Raw genomic sequence first — 16,621 nt, 5'->3', positions numbered from 1 at the left:
AGCTTATTTGAATCTAAAAGGATATAAACACAAAGGCATTGTTATGACTTCAGAAAAAAGTTAATGTAGCTAAATGTTTTTTGCATAGTTTTTCAGTTGATCATCTTTGTAAAAGAAAATGAAGCTGGGGAGTGCAAACAAAATAAATGAACAAATAAATGACCCATCCAGCAAGCAATCAATCGCCCTGCCTTTTCAATTTCTGGCCATGATTAATAATTGTGGTCAACAACACCTAACTTCTCTAGTTGTTAAATGCTGTTGATAGTTTTCCATTCATAAAAGACTCACACTGCTTTCCACTAGGCATGGGACGATATGAAAATTTCATATCACGATATTAGTGGACAAAAATATCACGATTACGATATTATCACGATATTAGCGTGTCGCTTATAAAATTCTTAAAATGCAAGGAAAAACACTAACCGTGGATCCACTGGTTCCTTCAGAACATTTATTCTCAAATCATTCTCAACACAGTGACACTTGAGGTAGAGAACAAATAGTGTACTGTAAATGTTATGCATTACAAAGTGTAAACTATAGTACCGGTACTTATTTGAACTTTCTTTTTTTGTAAGAAAATACTTCCCTGAGAGTCGAAAGAAATAAGTGACAAATAGAAATAAAGTGACAAAGTAGAGCCAAATGCACACTGATTGTATTACTCTCTGAAACTTTAACAGTGGCTGGCTGCCTGCTACTTAGTACGGCTCTCTGGAAAAATAATAAAATAAAGGCACTGCTCTGTAGTATACAAAACAAAAGCTGCATGGCCAACACAAAGATTGAGTGAAAATAAAGTGCCACAGTAGTCAAATGCACACGGATTGTACTACTCTCTGAAAAAATATTAAATAAATAATAATAATAAATAATAATATTAATAAAATACATGAAAAAAATAACACTGGCTTCTACCTGGCTGGTAGCTTTGTGTGACAAAAAAAATAAATAAATAAAAAAAATAAATAAAAAAATAAATAAATAAAATTTGGCGATAATTACAGTACCCCACGATAACGTTATCGCAGCCGTTTTTTATCGCGATATACGATAATATCGTATATCGCCCCATGCCTACTTTCCACCTCTCAAGGCTGTATCATTATCTGCATTTTATAACTTAATCTTGTGGTTATCGTCTAGAACGAAGCGATGACTGACAGAAAATCCAGATTTCACACCATTTAGACACAGTCAGGACAACAATGACAACAACGATCACTACTGCAGGAAAAGAACTAAAAAAGATCAACAACTGTGTGATTCTTATGCCCAAGCAAACACAAAAACCAATCAAAGAAAACTAGTTAAAACAATCTAAGTGCAAAATCAAGACCAAGGACTTTAAGTTAATATTTGAATACAAGCCTGACACATAAGAAATACATTTACATGACAGAACACACAAACACACAGTTAGATATCTGATCTGGATGCCTGAGGCTTGTCTGTCTGATGTTCCACCAGTTTCATTCATCAGCTCTTCTTCATGACTGTAACCCTGAGCACCGCCCCCTCCGCAAAATAGACAACAGACTGAGGAGAGGAAGAAGGGAATGAAGGCGGAAAAAAAACCAAAACACAAAAAAGACAGAATGATGCCCACATCGACTCGTTCACTGGTCTCTGATCATCCGAATGCTCTCAAACGCTACCAATTCACATCTCATGATGGCTTTACCCCCCACACACACACAGAGAAACACACAACTACCTCCTATCCCCATGGTAACCCAGAGTGAGTGAGGGATGGACCTAACTATAGAGCTTTTCACCTAGCAACAACACACTCACTCACACACACTCACACATCAACAGTAGTGCCACATGCAAGCTTTGACACACTAGAAATATGACATCATCCATCTGCGAGCAGCCGGCTGCAGGTTTAACGGCCCGGAGGCGGCTGGTGGACGGGTCGCGTAATAAATCTGGGGCTTCGTCTCACACCTCTCCATTTTTGATCAGGGTTTTAATGGCCAACACTTAGAACTAAAGTTGCTTTCGTCAACAAAAATTATGACTAAATATCGTCGTCAATTAACCTTTATCACCTGAGGAAAACGAGACGAGAATAAAATAATGGTCATGTGACGATAACGACAATATATAATGCAATATCGTAGATGAATAAAAACGAGACTAAAATGTAGATTACAAAATAAAAACTCTGCTAAAATGTGTCTTCATTTTCGTTGACCACAGGGCCATGTAGGTTTGGATTTTTCTTTCCCATTAATAATAAAAACCTTAATTTAAAAACTGCATTTTGTCTTTACTTGTGTTCTCTTTGTCTAATATTTAAATTAGTTTGATGATCTGAAACATTTAAGTGTGGCTAACATGCAAAAAAAAAAAAAGAAATCAGGGAAGGGGGCAAACACTTTTTCACACAACTCTATATTTAATAGAATTTGGACAGGAGCGTATAGTTTTTAATTCCAGTATGCTTTGATAGTTTTTATATTTTATTGCATTGTGTCACTCTGTCAGACACCGTGTCAGGGAGCAAAGCAGAACCAAAACATAACCAAGCCTCCCCCATGTTTTACACAAGACAGTTTTTTTTTAAATGATTAATTTTTGCATCTGTGAACACAGAGGTGATGAGGTGAAGTTTTTTCTCAACTGTCCAAAGGGCGTTTGTGGCTCGTCGTTGCTCATTAAATTCCATCCAGGCTTTTTGATGATTTATTTTTACAAGCGATGTCTTGCTTGGCTGCCCAAACAGTGATGGATGGCGCGATCTGACACCAATGTACTTCCTCCTTGGAGTTCACCTTGAACCTCTCTGGAAGTTGTTCTGGGCTCTTTAGCAACCGTTCATATTATCCGTCTCTTCCAATCGTCATCATCAACTTTCCTCTCGCATTCAGGTCCGGGGAGGTTGGCCTCAGTGCTCTGGACCACACACACTTGTGAATGAAATCTGGAGCCGTAGTCACGTGAGATGCTTTTAAGGATTTACACTTAAACATGTCTAATATATTTATATTCCTCCTGATCTCCTCAGAAAACGCTCTCCTTTGCTTTCAGTGGGGCACAGCATGATGCCAAACAGCAGGGTGACTACATTTCATCCTTTAAATAGTCAGACTGACCGACTACACTTGAGTTAAACATGTCCATATGGTCAAATAGTTGTTCTCTCTTTTCTGTTGTACAAACTACTTCATTAAGGCAAGTGTGTGTGTTTTTTTATGCTGTTGTGCCACAATTCAAAAGAAATGACTGAGAAATGACTTCACAACTTGCAGTAAATTACTATTAATTATTATACATTTGTCAGGTTTGATTTATTTAAGTGGGTTTGTCTGTCTCTAGTGTAGTGTTGTGTTTATTAGTTTTAGTCACGTTCATACTCCTTTTAGTCGTGTCAAGTTTCAGTCGTCTTATTTTAGTCGGAATTGTCCAGGACCATTTTAGTCTCGTTTTAGTCAAAGATTGTATTTAGCCAAAACCGTTTTACAATTCAAACAAGGTTATCTTATTATTATATTATTGTTACCTTATAGACTCAAGAATACATTCATTCCAGATACAGAAGACTCTAATCTGAGTTTACAACATATTTATTTTTCCGCATTTCTCCCCATCTTTTTCTTTTTCCACGACACATTGGGTTTTCTTTTCCACGTCTATGTAGGAAAGTGTATCCAAAGTTGGTTCTTCTTCTTCTCCAGCCCCAGAGCAGATCCCCGCGTCTCTGTTTAACTTTGTTTTTAATGGACGTGAACCTAGAGCTCTGCGTTAACGGCATCAGCCTCTAACTCTGCAGCTGCATCTTCTGGATCTGATTCCTGCTGCAGCGACTGGGATTGAGGACTAACGTCACCCAGAACTAAACCAGAGGAAACTACTGAAAACATGGACATTAAACCAGAGAAACTACTGAAAACATGGACATTAAACCAGAGAAACTACTGAAAACATGGACATTAAACCAGAGAAACTACTGAAAACATGGACATTAAACCAGAGAAACTACTGAAAACATGGACATTAAACCAGAGAAACTACTGAAAACATGGACATTAAACCAGAGAAACTACTGAAAACATGGACATTAAACCAGAGAAACTACTGAAAACATGGACATTAAACCAGAGAAACTACTGAAAACATGGACATTAAACCAGAGAAACTACTGAAAACATGGACATTAAACCAGAGGAAACTACTGAAAACATGGACATTAAAGATCTTTGGTAGAACATTTCGTCTCGTTTTAGTCAACGAAAAAGACACATTTTAGTAGAGTTTTTATTTTGTAATCTACATTTCAGTCTTGTTTTTATTCTACAATATTGCATTATATATTTAATTATCGTTATCGCCACATTACCAGCATTTTCGTTGCGCCCGTCTCGTTTTCCTCAGGTGATAAAGGTTCGATGACGACAATATTTAGTCATAATTTTTGTTGACGAAAGCAACTTTACTCTAGTGGAAGGGAACCAACAAACCTGTCCCCATGTGTGCACTGATTGAGAATTTGATTGATTGATTGAATTGTTTATGTCGAACACATAAGGAAAAAAATATAAAATTTTAAAACAAATTCAAAACATACAGAAAAAAAGCAACAACAACAAAAACGTAATATTCAAATTTCATGTTGAAAGGAGGACTGGCTCTTCAAAAAAAAAAAAAAAGAGATCTGCCGATTTCACATTTAATCAAAAATTATGAACCAATGTGTCGTTTGAATGTTGCAGCAGCTACGCGCATGTCCCCTTGAAAAGGGAATCAATGTTCAAAGGTCCAGCAACTACTACCAGTACTTCTACAGATAAATACAATCTACGTTCCTGAATAATGAACTAATAAAACATAAATAAAGCATAAGCAATCATTACAAGAATCTGGATGTTAACGGTTAGTTTTAAAGCCACTACTGGTACTCAAACGTCACAAATACTAATGTGAATTCCCATCTGTACAGTATGTGTCTGTCTCTGCAGTCGTCCCACTGCTTAACTTTAATAACTAGTGACTGATCTGCATCCTTGTTAACATTCATGTATCAATAAATAACAGTCTAACGCCATCTGCAAAGGCGCAAGTCTCCTTGTTTGAGGTTTTAACCATGAAATGAATAACTAAGCATCTCTCTTTTAAAAGGATTAGAGAAATACACAGGACTGCTTATTTTAAACTGCATTTCCAGCTTCTCAACCAACATTCCAACGTTTCCACCCACTGACAACATTTCTATAGAAAACACTGTACGTCTTTATCTCTCAATGCACCAGTCTAGTTCTCTCCCGTTCTCTCTGTCTCTCTCTCTCTCTCTTTCCCCAGTGTCAGTTAAAGGAATGGAGAGTTTTTTTTTTTTAAATGGTCCAGCCTCAGAAAACCTCTGAAAACAATGAAAGCCATCAGCTGGCAGCCAACAGGCACAACAACCACTTAGACAGTCAGGAGGAGGACACATGACATCAGTTTGGTTAGGACAAAAAACACACACACACTCACGCAATAGGAGGAACTATCAGTCATACGACCGAACTCTCAGAAGCCCTGAAAAAAACCCTACTGAACGTTTACCACAACTATAAATAAAACCACCTTGGAGGAGGATGAACACCTCTCTTGCATCCTAAATTAACTCTGACCTGTGAAGGACAATATCCTCTAAGAGAATTACTATTTCAATAAATGCAGAATGAAATTAGATGCTTATGTTTGTTTTATTAGTTCATTATAAGTCTGTGCAGAAGGTTAAAGTAAATACTTAAATTCAACACCATGCAGCTTTGGCTCATGCATTAACCAGCATATTTTGCGGATCATAAGTCGCACAGAGTTATAAGGTGCATGATAAAATATATATAAAGCAAAACAAAAAAAAAAAAAAAAAAAAACTTTATTCAACTCGTTCACAATAAGTGAACACAATAATATCGTTCAGTTGTAACTAAAACAGGAAAATAAACTCACATCTTAAATAATTCGTCTTCCACAAATAAAAAGTTGCGGAGGTAAGCGTTGTACTACGTCCTGTTCTCTGATTGGTTCATCGTTGCCAGCGATAGCAGACACCTGAAGTTAGTGTGAGGTTGGAACAATGTTGTATTCATACATTTAATTATAGTTGGATTATGATATAGACTTGAAAATTGACAACGTCCCCCGTGTCAGCTGGGAACAGTTCAACAACCAAGTGGACCGGCTTCGTCACTTACAGAAGTCGCACTAAAACCTTTTTACAGATTTTTGAGCGCAGTGTACCTACATAAGGTGATGGTGATGATAAAGATGATAGATGATAGAGCTGATGATAGAGCGCACTGCCGATTTTTGAGAAAAATTAAGGATTTTAAGTGCGCCTTATAGTGCGGAAAATACGTTTTTTGTTTTTGTTAACTGTGGATATCTTCTCTTTGTATGACCATGTATGAGCTGCACTTTTACAGTAAATGCAGTTTTAATTGTTGGATCCAGTATTTCAGATCTGTTGCTGCAGATATTTACAGCATTTTCTAAGATATATAATTGCAATCACATAGATATATACATTGTTCAAATTTATCTTCAAAAAACAATTACCATTAAAAGAAACGCTTCAGGCTTCATATCTTTGACAACATTGTGCATCGGAGCCATTGATCCAGCAGGTTCAAATCTGTGACTCTGCTGTGAGGGAACGGGCTATTCTGACATGCTGACTCTTCAAATAAGAAATAACTGCATGTGGGATGATTAAAAACATTTTTTTAAAGAAAAAGGGTTGGGGAGGCTGTCTGGACACATTTCTCACCCTCAGAGGCTTAACATGTTCATGAACTCATGACCAGCCTGAAGACACTGACGCAAAGATGACGTAGTAAGATGTAGTTTAATTTATTCTTTCCCTCATAACATTTCTGTGCATTATTTTTAAATGGAAAAAGTCACAAATAAGAGGTTACATTAAGAATAACGAAGATTGTGTAAATATAAAACAAATGCTATACAAAAAAAAGGAAAGAAAAAAAAAGAAAATCAGAAATGACCAAAGCCAGGAAGTCAAGTCGAATGATATAATTTTGAACCAAGAAGCCATAACATTTGTGTTAATAACTGCTGATAACAAAATATTAAAGAGCCCTTTGAAGGATGGATGTTAAAGGATTGGTCACACCGCTAAATAGGCAACGAGGCCGGACATTTCCCCAGGTATCATATCAATCAATCTTCCGCACTAAAGGATCCGTGTTATGATTGGTATGAAAAAGCATGCAGAAGGGACAGCAGCGGCATCCGAGTCTTTTAATGACAGCAGTCAATATATTAGCTAAAACAATCATTTTAAAAACGTTAAAGTTGATATTGTCGTCTGCTATTCAGATGGTTGACAACTGTTTTTCTGAAGCACACTTACTGTTCCCTCAGCAACGTCCGCTGTCGTCATCCTTCGCTTCCTCCGACTAGTCATAGCTGCATGTCGATCTCGCCTCACTCAGCGTACATTTATCATCCAGTGTATCGCTCCATACACCATCAGAAAGCTTTAATTTTCTACTTTTCCGAAACAGTTTAGTTTTTTGAATTTCACCAATCGTTCAGAAGTTACAGTACTGAAAAGCTAATTTCACAAATGCCTGAATGACGCGCCAGTGAAACTTATCTGGTACCACATAATGTAATGATAGAGGGTGCAAGTCTTTGTTCAAGTGACTGAAAACTAGAAATGTCCTGATCGAAAGTATTTTGGACAACATCATGGATCTGAGTCACTTATCACTTCGTTGGATCCCGTATTTAACTTTAATGTTAGTTTTGTGTTAGGGTTTTTTTTCTATCTAGAAAACACTGAGTTACAGTCTACTCAATTTAAAAAAAAAAAATAAAAATTAAGCCTATGTTGGGAAAAAAATAAATAAAATAAATAAAAATTGATTGTCGATTCCTAAAATTCGATTTGCATGTCTAAAGATCTTTTTTTTTTATCATTACATTTTGGCCTGGGGGAACTTTAATCCCAGTACTCACATTATTTAATTCCTGCAGACGCGTGATGTAAATTTATCAAACAATGAACATGACGTCAAAGAGTAGCGCCAGTTTTGAAATCTCCTGAAAGGCTTAAATCTCGTTTCTGGGGCCATTTCGGATTCAGAAACGACGGCAAGAAAAGGTGAGCTGGAGAAAAGCAAAGCGATTTGCAACGCATGCCAAGCGGAAGTGAAATATTGCAACATCAACAAGATCTCCTGTCCAAACCTTTTTAATAACACTAACCCAAATCGATATAGGATCAAATCAAATCAAATCGTGATAATTGATTCTGAATCTTAAATTCATAATCGAATTGGTTCCTGACATTTGAATCGATCCCCAGCCCTAAACCTGATACTAAAGGAACTGCTTAATAATATTAACCTAGTAAACTTAAATTATTGATATGAATGGGAGCTCATCTGCAGGGTTATGAACAGATCGGTTACAGAGAGGCAGATATACTCTGTTGGCATACCAGAGGAACATTCCTGCACAGCGCTATGAACCGGCTAAGCTTTTTCCCTCACTGAGCACTTCGGGGAGAGTACAGACACTAAAGGCAGAGAGAAAAAAGAAAGCAGCCAAGTTTAATTTTGTTCAGCTTGAAGGCAGATTATTCGCTTATAAACACCAGCTGATGTGATTCGCCACCAGCAGCGTTTAAAAAAAGGTTTAACCTGCTACCTTAATGTATTTTTCCTTTCTCTTTAGTAAAGATAAAAGGAGGGCGAGCATCAAGCTTTAGACACTCATGGCCGCATCATTTTTCTTGGAAATGAACAAAGCAAAGAGTAAAATTAATATTAGTTTGGAAAGAAATATCAATTAATAGATACTTCAATTATGCTGACAAAGTAGTAGGTTTCTTTTTCTTTTTTTTTTTTACCAGTCAGAAAAAAACTTGATTTTGTTCAAAGCAAATATGAAAACAAAAAGAAAGAAAAAAGGTTGTTACACAAAATGGAGGGGTTTACAAAAACATCTTTTTATATTGTTATGATGGACTTGAAATGCAGAAATTCAGCCTTCCAGGGTGTGCTATAAAAGAGAATTTACATATCCCACAATCAATCTGATAAAAATTAATCAGCTGGATTCAAAGCCCATAACATGTTGGGGAACTAAATATTTTTAACTGTCTCTGGAGTCTTTTGGACACAGGGTTCTCCCAGGAACAATGTTAGTGGTTGCAGCCATTAGCCCACTTCACAATAATTGTGTAACAAATTGGAAATGTAGGTGTGAGAATCAGAAGATGCTGCCACACAATAATTTAAATTTAAACCCCCACATTTCTCACCTAACTCCACTTTCCAAGTCTTTTCCCCATGTATAATAAATGTGTAGTTATATGAAACCCCTCCCTAGTCAAACTGAAAATGTTGTCTAGAGATCTAAGGTCCTGCATAATTTTGAGAAGTAGTTAACGCATTTTAAATGTGTGCATCAGGACAATTTGTAAAGTAGGTTTCTAAAGAATGTTGTGGACATTACATCATGCTATAAAGCCGTCCTTGCATCTAATCCTAATTTCATCCAACTCACTGATTTTCCCTCCGAACCGGTGTGCCTTTCAGAGTTGAGGCAGACATTTAAAACTGGGACAGCACATGCAGGTTACAGTTCATCCCCGAGAAAAAGGCTGTAAAGGGAGAGAAAGCAGGAGATACTTTGGTCCCAGTGTGTAGCGGTGCAGAGAGCCAACTCTCAGAAGCCTGGACGCCTGCCACCACTTCGAGAGGCCGTGAGCTGCTAATAGCAAGCAGAATGAGCCTTTTACCAGGGAACACACTCCTGCAGCAAAGGTGCGTGTGAAAACACGCCTGCTTCAGCAGCAGCTCGTACTTGTGGTCACATGACAAGACCACAATGAAACATGCTTGATTTTATTGACTAATATGCATCTCAAGAGCTCCAAGTGAAGTACCCTCTAGTATTTACTAGTTTTCTGCAGTAATTTGCCATAAAATGCGATTCAATTTTCACCTCAGTCGAAATTATAGTCAAACTCAACATGCTGATATTATAATTCCTTGTGTCTTTATTTTACACATCCAATAAAGAAGTAACAGGACTATTGAATAAAGCAAGTGAATCCAGAGACAAATCACCTGGACAAAACTCAGAGTCAGCAGTTTGCAGGACTGGAGTCCAAATGTCAATTTAATGCAGAAAACCAGTAAATTATAAAGGGTTTACACACTTTTTCTTGCCACTGCATTTCACTACTTCAAAGAAAAATGCAATACTCTGCAGCGAAAGGTTACGCCTGGAATAATATTCATGTTAAATTTCGATTCGAATCATTTTTCCTGCATCATTGGTTGATAGTTGTTATCATTTTAAGTGTCACATGGTCTTAGAACGAGCGAAGAAAAGGAGATAGTGTTGACAGCATCGTCCTTCCTGTGTGTGAGGAAGTGTTGAAAAGCAGAGTCAGGACGAATTACATCATCAGATAGTTAAACGAACTGGCTCACCTGCAACTCAAAGTTTATTTCTGCCAACATGAACCCAGAGCATATTTGCTCTTCAGCCCTTGTGATGACAACCTTCATATTAACCTGTTCGGGTGTAGGTGTAATATTAATTCAGATTTTGAGGATATTTGGACTGATTTAGCAACCAACGGGGAACTTGTATGTAACGAGTTACAGTAGAGTTGGAAATTGGTGATGTAACTAAGAGTAAATGGGGTTTTGCATCTCTATGTGTATATATGTATGTAACCCTTAAAACTCTAACATCCCCAGATTTGGGGAGGTTGATAAGACAATGCAAGTGTGAGCAAAATAGGCTTAAAATTCAAAGAAAAGACATGGCTATGAACTCAGCTGAAAGTTTTACGCTCTGCTATTCTTATCCTAGATTGCACTTTGTCACTTTCAAACTTGCGTTTCTCTGAGCTAAATACAGTGTTGTCATTTGTCACGCTCTCTGTCCCATCCTGACAGTCTGGTGGCTCCATTTTCCCTCATTTCCACACACTTTATCATTTCAATAAAACGCACCAGCTGTGTGCCCTGAATACATTTTATTATATCTGAGTTTTGCTGTTGAGTTTTATTTATTGCAGGGAATTTCATCCATCCAAGTAAAGGAGGCAGGCTTGTTTATAAATATTTTTACTACTTTCTTTCATTTTTCTGGTATGTGAATTAATTTTCATAAAAGGTCTCTTCTTGCTAGGATGGATAGCTTAAGCCAACCGATTTTAAATTAGACAACATTACTGTATTATTTACATAGTCAGCGGTAAAATTAGTAATAACAGTATATAAACAGTTTAATTCTGCCTTCTTTGCACACGTAGATCTAAATATATACTGAAGTAAGTAACATTAAAACCTAACTTAAGGGCTTTAATAAAAACATAAACATTTTCAATCTAATGCTTGAAATTAGAAACCTGATGGTTTTACTTTTTTTTTTAATAGTATAAAATCTAACAATTAATGAACAAATTGATAACTCCTAAAATAGTAGGAGTTGGTTCTGTCATGTAAATCATTTGCACAGTAATATTTTTGCAGACAGACTTGAGTTTTACAGGGGCTAATCCCCATCTATGCGGAGTAGTTTGTAATGTTTTAGAAAATATTTGCAACACCCAAAATAATGCACTTGAACCCTGAATTTCCATAAAGCCCTGCAACCCTAATAACACATTTCCATTGAGATACGCTGTTGAAACTGATTGCAGAACCCCTATATATCAGCACTAACCTCAGACCGTCATGGTGGTCCTTCCGCCAACAGTTACATGTCCCAACAAACACACAGAAAGAAAGCAAAGCTCTACCAACAGCAACGCTCTCCACCAGCTGCCCGGTTTACCAATTAGCACAGTGGCAATCTTTTATCATGAACCAACTACCCATTAGGAATGGGCGATATTTTACCGTTCACGATAAACCGTCAAAAAAAATCCTCACGATAAGAATTTGTATCTCACGGTAAAAACGATAAATTCCCGTTGATGATGTTTTTGTGTAAAGCTGATTTTTGGAAGGAAGGAAGGAAGGAAGGGAGAAAACAAGGAAAGAAGGAAGGAAGGGAGAAAAGAGGAAGGGAAGAAGGAAGGAGAGAGCAGCAGGAAAGAAGGAAGGAAGGGGAAAAAAGAAGGAAGGAAGGAAGGAAGGAAGGAAGGAAGGAAGGAAGGAAGGAAGGAAGGAAGGAAGGAAGGAAGGAAGGAAGGAAGGAAACAAGGAAAGAAGGAAGGAAGGGGAAAAAAGAAGGAAGGAAGGAAGGAAGGGAGAAAACAAGGAAAGAAGGAAGGAGAGAGCAGCAGGAAAGAAGGAAGGAAGGGGAAAAAAGAAGGAAGGAAGGAAGGAAGGAAGGAAGGAAGGAAGGAAGGAAGGAAGGAAGGAAGGAAGGAAGGACGGAAGGGAGAAAACAAGGAAAGAAGGAAGGAAGGAAGGAGAGAGCAGCAGGAAAGAAGGAAGGAAGGGGAAAAAGAAGGAAGGAAGGAAGGAAGGAAGGAAGGAAGGAAGGAAGGAAGGAAGGAAGGAAGGAAGGAAGGGAGAAAACAAGGAAAGGAGGAAGGAAGGGAGAAAAGAGGAAGGGAAGAAGGAAGGAAAGAGCAGGAGGAAAGGAGGAAGGAAGGGAAAAAAGAAAGAAAGAAAGAAAGAAAGAAAGAAAGAAAGAAAGAAAGAAAGAAAGAAAGAAAGAAAGAAAGAAAGAAAGAAAGAAAGAAAGAAAGAAAGAAAGAAAGAAAGAAAGAAAGAAAGAAAGAAAGAAAGAAAGAAAGAAAGAAAGAAAGAAAGAAAGATAAATTCCCGTTGATGACAAACATGGCGGATCTCAGAGCGAGATAGATTCATAGTTAAAAAGGTGGAGTTGAATTGGTATTTTTTTTATCGTCATTTTTATCGTTATCGGGATAAATGCCAGAAATTATCGTGATATATTTTCAGTTCATACCGCCCATCCCTACTACCCATGATGCAGTGTTAAAACCCTGAACTGGCCAACTCAAACTGCCTTCATTGCTGAATATAGCCATCATCTAAAAAAAAAAAAAGGGGGTTCCCACTCCAATATAGCCAAACTGTGAAGGTGTTTTGTGGCTGCAGCTTAAGATAGTTTTTTTATTTTTTTATTCCCAAAAACTATAAATACAAAGGAACACGTGTGAAACCTTGCCATTTAATTTCTGCCAGAATAAGCTTATTCGTATATACTGAGTACGTTTGTGCTCAGAAAGGAAACGCTACCCTGAGGGTTGGGTCTAAGAGTGCACACCCAACGCAAACAGCAATGGAATGACTCATCTACTGTAAGGAGTGTGTCTGTTGTGTCCTTGTTAACCCAACAATGGCATGGTCTCACAAACACCACCCACAGTGTGTATAAGAGAAAATATCATAGAAAATAACTGCACATGATCACAGAGGTTCAAGACAACTTAAAATGTATCTACCCATATTTTAAAACAACGTTGACGTGGTATAAAGGATTGCTATTTGGTAGGCAAGACTGCAACGCTGCACCCATGACACATCAGAAAGGGAAATTCTTTGTCAATCCAGAACCTGGCATTGCTCATCGACGTGCCATTTGAAACATTACAGGTACACACTTGTTAGGATCAAATAAAGTTTTACTATTTGAAAAGAATTTCTATTCAAATGAAGACCTTTGAATCTCAGCGAGCTCCTCAGTTGACTGATTCATCTGAACCACGTCAACATTAACTGTGCAATTATAATTAGTTCAAATAATCGGGATCATGTTTGCATGAACTTTAATAATCACCTTCATTCACTTGCGTGAAATGACAGAAATGACAGTTTAATAAGGCTGATCGAGTCACTGATATTCAAACCCTTTTAGATACATAATCTTATTGTACCCCAACCTCTGTTGTGAACGTGCCATATCAAGCTTTATTTTTATTCTTAAAGTCTAAAAGTAAACAAAGTTATGTATTTTTACAACATTACAATCTAACAAATTGCTTTTTTTTTTTAATTCTTGAATTAGTTTGCTTACCCAATAGTAGCCTTTAAATGGACAGAAAAATCTATCATAAATTGTGAATTATAGCAATTTATTATCTAAAAACAAAAATCTCTAACTGCAGGAACCTAAACTTGACATTAAGCAACATTTATTTGCTGAAAAACAATAGCTACAATGATGCTGTGGGATAACGATTTATCAAATCGTTATCACGTTGAAAAATCGTTTAAGCTTTGCAACCAATATCTTTTCCTTTTTCTTTTTTTTACATGCCATTTTCAGAAAACCAGCAGCAACAAATGGAGCTTTACTTTTCTCAACTCCAGTCATAAACGTGTACGCAGGCATGGCTTTTCATCTGTGAGGACTTCAACTGTTACTAAATTCCATTAAATACTCAGGGCTCCAGTGACAATCAACTGAAAACACAAACCTCCTTCGCTGTAGAAGTCAATTTAAGAGTAAAAAGTACAGAAACGTTTTGCATTCACTTGGAAAAAAATTAAAACGCTGCTTTTTGCTATAATTTTTTTCTATTATTGTGGTACTCCCCCCTCCCCCCCTTTTTTCATTGTAATTAATTTCAGATTTTTGCAGAAAAAATGGCTGCAAAAAAAACAAAAACAGTTATTCCTAAAAGCAGGACCGACAAAATGATTCAGACAAAGATTATCCCGAAAAACAAAGCTTTTTTTTTTTTAATGCAATAGAACTTTGTGACATCAAGCAAAGTTTTCCAGGGCAGATGAAAATATTCTGAGACTAAAATCTACACCCACCATATCATGAAATTTGAAAGAAATCGTTGTTTTACTTGTACTTTCCTCAAATTGAAATTATAACTTGGGAAATAAAGAAGATGCAGTCATGATGACAAAAGCTCAAGGTCCCTTTTATATCTTAATGTCTTAAAATTTGCTAAAATATTTCAATAAAATCAGACTGTGGAAATAATCTACCAAGAAGCGCTCAAGTTCAAGTCCAAAATGACAGTTTGTTTTTAATCAGTCTTCCTTCTGTAGTATCCAGCAATGGGATTTACTTCAGAGTAATATTGACACCGGTGCAAACCGGAGGCTTTGAGCCTTAAAGGCTCATAAAACCATTAATCAACAGTTTGATTACATCTGGGTTTCTGCTACCTTCTTTTCTTTTCTATTCTTTTCTCAGCTCTAAACATTGCAGATCTGACCAAACATGAAGTAAAAAAGCTGTGGATCTCCTGGAGCCCATCTCAGCTCTCTTTGGACAACAGGCAAGGGAACTTTAACTCTTATAAACAAAAACAAAAAGCACTGCTGTTTTTGGTGGGGAAATTACTACACTCAGTTCTGTGCGTTAACCTTGAATATGCGTCAGGGATGCTCCAGTGCTTTTTCAAGTTATTCTCACGGCATGCATACTGATGAGACGTCGTCAAAGTAGTATAGGATTTGTTCATTTCTAAGAGCGGGCATGTGCAACATTATGGCACGATAGCACATGAAACAATCGTGTTATACTGGCAGTATTGATTGAAATAACCTGTTCTGTTCAAATTGAATTTTTTTCTGAAGTTTTCTATATTTTTCATAGGGTTTTTATACAAATTAGCTAATAAAGAAATACTAACATAGCAGGTGTCATTTCTTTTCGACTTGCTACGACGCTGGTTCTCCGTCTCAGACTACATCCTCTTGAAGACATATGTGATATGTATTATGAAATATGTCGTTAGCAACAATAAGGACACAAAGACCTGTTTGTGGTAACTCAGAAAGAGAAGTAGTTTGCAACTAACAACCTAAAAGTGAAGAAACAAGAGCCAAAGCATGTAAGAAAAGCCTAAATATTTGACTTTATTTAGAAAAAAAAAGCTTCTCAAAAATGATTTACTTTTCAAATCAATTTGTCAACATTATAGGGGGAAGGAAGGAGGATAAAACCATAAATGAAACGGCACTGACATGTCAACTGTCTTTTGCACTGTTTGCACAAGCCGAGCGAGAAACGGACTGGTCCTCTCACAGGCAGGAAGTCTGTTTGGCTGGAGCTCAGCTCCGCTACCAAAGTGCTTTCCAAGCTGAAGGATCTCCAATATGAAGAGAGAAGCAGCTGAGGCTGATCTGAATAAACACGATGGATGCCATTTAAAATATACAACAACTTATTTTCACCAAAACATCCTCATCACACCAGTTGTCTTCACAGCTCATGACATCAGTAGGCCACTGAATGAAAAAGCTGTGTGCTACGTGAGCGGTGGAAGACCACCATGCTGTTATCAGAACGGGGCACAACTTCTTCACCATCTGCTCTGGACCACCTGCACGTCAATGACTTGTATAAATAGAAATACATGTCCACAGCACAGGCGATTTAAACAATTACCAGCCCAGTATGTTTCATCGCCACACTGTGGTACCAGCGAGTAGGATTGATTATGCAAAATAGGGAGCAAAATATACATTTTCACCGTTAATTCTAAGGAGTTTGGAAAAGATCCATAATATATACGTTCTTCTGTCATTGTATCTGTGAAAACTGAGAAATCATTCAGGTCTGCTGGCTGTTGATATCCTGGTCAAAAGCTACCTATATGAAGACTTAAAAGTTTAATAATTTATGATTCTCAATGGTCCATCTTAATTAACCAAGCTCCTGGAAAAATAAAATAAAAGCA

This window comes from Cololabis saira, chromosome 8, assembly GCF_033807715.1.
Source record: "Cololabis saira isolate AMF1-May2022 chromosome 8, fColSai1.1, whole genome shotgun sequence".
NCBI classification, from domain to species: Eukaryota; Metazoa; Chordata; class Actinopteri; order Beloniformes; family Belonidae; genus Cololabis; species Cololabis saira.
This window is presented reverse-complemented; position numbering follows the sequence as displayed.